The sequence below is a fragment of the Rousettus aegyptiacus genome, unplaced genomic scaffold, assembly GCF_014176215.1.
Source record: "Rousettus aegyptiacus isolate mRouAeg1 unplaced genomic scaffold, mRouAeg1.p scaffold_m13_p_11, whole genome shotgun sequence".
Classification (NCBI taxonomy): domain Eukaryota; kingdom Metazoa; phylum Chordata; class Mammalia; order Chiroptera; family Pteropodidae; genus Rousettus; species Rousettus aegyptiacus.
The window spans coordinates 56,376,151-56,380,593 of record NW_023416286.1 but is presented as its reverse complement, the minus strand read 5'-3'; the positions used below and the strand labels follow the sequence as shown (position 1 = coordinate 56,380,593).

The window sequence follows — 4,443 nt, the reverse complement described above, 5'->3', positions numbered from 1 at the left end:
GTTTTTTTCCTTAAGAAACCAGGAACCTGGTAGGACCTACTATCCAAATATATTTTAAAGCTAATCACCTTCCCCGCTTGCACCTTTCTGAGGCTACCACAGTCTTTTATCTGGGCTGCAATAGCTTTGTTAATCAGCTTCCTCTCACCCTAATAGTCAATTTTCCACTCAGCTACCAGAGGAATCTCCCTGAAATCTATCACAGCATGTTGTGCTCCTACTCAAAACCCTGTTGGGGCTTTTCATCCCTCTGAGACAGATCCAAAGCCCTCTGGGGTCAGCCCCTGCCCATATCCCTGCCTTATCTCCTACCATATCCCCCTTACTCAGGCTGCTCCCACCATGCTGGAATTGCCAGACTATATGTACGAAACTTATTCCCTTCTCATGGCCTCTGTCTGGAGAGCTCCTTTTGCAGACATCCACATGACTTACTCCTCTCTTTATCTTGAATAGTCCCTTCTTCTCCCTGACCCCATCACTCTCAACCTCACACTGTGTAAACCTTACATCCATAATTTTTTATAGTGTTTGCTTAGGCCTCTTTCCTCCATTAGAACCTCGGTGCCTTGAAGGAAGGCATTTGCTGGTCTTGCTCACCTGTCTCAGCACGCAGAGCTGTGTTTAGCATATCATATGTGCTAAATAAATATGCATTGAATGAACAGATGAAGAAGCTCACACTCCTTTAGTTTCCTTAGTCTCACATTTTCTTCCCCATGAACCTCCTATTGAATTCATACTTTTCAAGTCTCAGCTCAAATGCCACCTCTTCCATGACGCTCACTGTGATACATATATCCTCTCCAGCAACTACACTAAATGAACTCCTTTTTGTTTAGTCAACCCAGCACATTCCTACTTTTATTGAGAAGGAACATGGTTTGGTTTACAGAAAGAACAGGGGTTACATAGACTCAGACAGGCCTGGGCTCATGTAGATTCAATGATTTATTCTGTATGACCTTGGATAAGTCACTTAACCTCTCTGAGCCTCAATTTTCTCATCTTTGGAAAGTTGATAATATCCAAATCAGAAGGCGGTGATGGGGATTCAGTGAAATGAAGAATATGCTCAGTGCTCTGTAAGTGCACCCCCACCCTTGCATCCCGCTAGGCATTAGAGTTAGTTGTTTATCTCTCTCATTAGATGGAAAAGAACGTCAGGGCAGGCATGCAGGCATGACACCCTTGCTAGAGAGTCTGACACAATGTTTAGTAAGTGCTCAAAAAATGTTTGACAGATTAAGCCAAATTTTCTTAGTATGTTATCTTCCAAATTTTTTCATTCCTGCTACGTATAAAAAACGATAATGTTTATGTGGAACACTGGGGTCACCCAAAGGGAGTTTGGGAGCATCAACATAGGGCTTGGTGAAAAAATTAAGTACATTTCCTTTCCTTATATGATAAGGAAAACTAAATATTGAGAAGTATTTTAAATATTCTACTTGTATACAACTTTAAGATATAATCACTTTTAATACTGGAGTCAGGAAGTTTATAGAGCGTGCTATCAAAATATATATATTTTAACTTACTGTAGAATATTTACAAACATTAATAACTGCCAAGACATTGGTAGGCTGTTCTGAAGAATACCTGTTAGGAAGATCAGCTTTAATCAATGCTTATCCTAAGTTCCAAACCCTTTTTTGAGGAAACTGGTTGGCCACAGGCGGTGGCCTAGATGAAGGCAGGTGGCAGGAATTAGAACAGCATGGCTTGTCTGTGCCCAGGCATGTGGCTACCAATCAACAAATAACATTGCCTAACATCTCTCGACTTTTGTTTGAGCCCAATTTCCTCTGTCTTTACTTTAAAAAGGGACATTGATCGACTAATGTGCTTTGTGAAAATGCAGGAATGTCCTGACAAGGTTACTGATGTATTTTGGGCATGACTCATATTTGTTGTAATGGGTTTCTGGTTCTGGGTAGCATGTGGGTTGGCCTTGATTGCTGTACCATTCTGGAATGACTTTGAAGGATACTGTTGATTCCAAGGGACCCACAGTCTGCCAAAACCATGTTCCAGGAAAAGAGACGGAAGAGAAGCAGAGACATATAACCTCAGGGATTGGAAAATTAGAAAGACGTAGCCATCTGCTACTGCTCCCACTTAGCACTTAGGTGGCTGTTATTACAGGAGTATTTTTACAGGTGCATATTTGTATTATGTTTGCCCTCCACCTGTCTTTCTCAGTTCATTTTGAAGTACTGGAGGCAATGCAGGGAGCCCTTTGGCCTTGTAAAACAGCAGGATGGCTCAGAGTGCTGCCTGGTAGGAGATCTATCCTGACATTCTGGTATAGTTCCACATAGAAGGATGGGAAAGGATTTGATGGCAGAGATGGGAGTTAGGGCTCAGAGGGGCACCAATTTGGCCAGATGAAAGATACTGAGCAGCCATTTTGGGGCATCTGCAAGATAACTTCAATTCCTTCATATTTGCCAAACTGAAATACTTGAGGGACATGCTAAGCCCAATAAGAAAGAGTACAATCAGAATAAAGTAGACTAACATATATGTGGGCACATAAATATTTCTGTGGTTGTACACGAAAGGCCAAGTCACCTGGGCCACAATGAAATGTCTCTTCAGGTTAAGGCTCCATTTTGCTTTCGGGAGTTTCTACTTAGAGGGATGCTTCATTATAAGATCTTGAGAGTTCCAAGCTTTCTCTGTCTGGCACAGATTTTATCATTTGTTTATGTTCTTATATTAAATGCAACTCAATTATTGAGCATCTACCACGAAGCCAGCACTCTAATAGGTGCTGGGGACACAAGGCTGAATAAAATGGCCCAGTGGTAAAAACAGACATTTAAGTCCACGGTTCACCCAGCGTGATGAGTGCTATAATGAAGGTAGTAGAGTGCACCATGCCGAGAGAAGAGAGGAGTTCTAAAATCCTCCTGAGCTACCAGAGGAGTTTCATGTAAAAGGCAATGACTATGCCTGCGTTCCTGTCCCCAGGAATAAGTAAATATTATATTGATGAAGAATATGCAGAGAATAGAATGGTCATTCAAAAAGATGGAACAGCACATGCAAAGGTCATGAAACATAAATCAGTATAGCCCATTGAGGCTGAAACAGCACATGCAAAGACCCTGAGGTGTGAAACAGCCTGACCCGTTCTAGGGACAAGGGGCAGCAAGTAGTTCGATAAGGTGAGAACACAAGTGACTTAGAAGGGGGAATGGTAGATGAGCCAGGGGATGTAGTAGGTAAGTAATAGATCACGAAGGTCTCATTTGACTAGCCAAGGACTTTCTTTTTTCTTTTCTTTCCTTTTATTTTCTTTCCTTTCGTTCCTTTTCTTTTCTTTCCTTTCTTTTTCGTTCCTTTTCTTTTCTTTCCTTTCTTTTTCTTTTCTTTTTCTTTTCTTTTCTTTTCTTTTCTTTTCTTTTCTTTTCTTTTCTTTTCTTTACTTTTCTTTTCTTTTCTTTCTTTACTTCTCTTCTCTTGTCTTCTCTTGTCTTCTCTTCTCTTCGCTTCTCTTCTCTTCTCCTCTCTTATCTTTCTTTTCTTCTTCTTCACTTTTTTTTTTTTAAGTGAGGCAACCCTTGGTTGACCTCACAGGTTGCAAGGACCTTGTCAGTTTGCAATCCCTTATCTTATCTATCTATCTATCTATCTATCTATCTATCTATCTATTTATTTATTACACCTACAGTGCCTGGTCTTCCTAGGTGGTTGCCCTTCCAACTATTAACGAGGCCCGACCCTGCTTAGCTTCTGAGATCAGACGGGATCAGGCTTGTTCAGGGTAGCATGGCCGTAGACCAAGGTCTTTCTTATGAAAGCAATGGAGAGATGATAAATTAGTGTGAGTAGGTAGTAGCATGGTTATATTTTAATTTGAAAGCAATGAGCTTGGTGGCAATGAAAAGAATAAAATGAAGGGCATTAAATTTGAGGCAAGATGGCCCAGAGATAATGAGGGTCTGAATTATAGAGGTGCTAGCAGAGATGGAAAGAAGGGGAGGATTTTGAGGAATATTTATAGAAAGCAATATAGACAGAACTTAGTGTCTGCAAAAATATCAATTTCAGGAACAAGGAAAAGTTAAGGATGACTCCCAAGTTTCTATGCAGGGTAACTGGCAAGTGATGATGTTATAAGGGACATATGAATTCAGCAGAAGAGGATATGAAAAGGGGAGAGACAAGAACAAGAATTCCGCTGGAGTACCTCGACTTGGAATTTCCAAATGAATATTCCTCAGATTCAGTTCTTATTCGAGCTGAGTATTATTCCATAATACTCAGCTCGAATAAGAACCCCACAGTCTATAGAGTCAGCCTGTCATTATGTAGCTTTGAGAACTGGCTCCAAACCCACTTCTGTTCTTCTTCCCGCAACTCCTTCACGTAAACCCACTTGTTTTCCTGCAAAGGGAGAACCAGCCCCTCCATTTCTCTTCCTTGCCTACA

The 4,443-nt window shown here is 41.0% G+C and overlaps 1 pseudogene; it reads right to left on the bottom strand.

Moving 5' to 3' along the window:
• Nucleotides 1-3,673: 3,673 nt before the first annotated feature.
• On the bottom strand, nt 3,674-3,792 carry LOC118609800 (annotated as a pseudogene).
• Nucleotides 3,793-4,443: the final 651 nt, after the last annotated feature.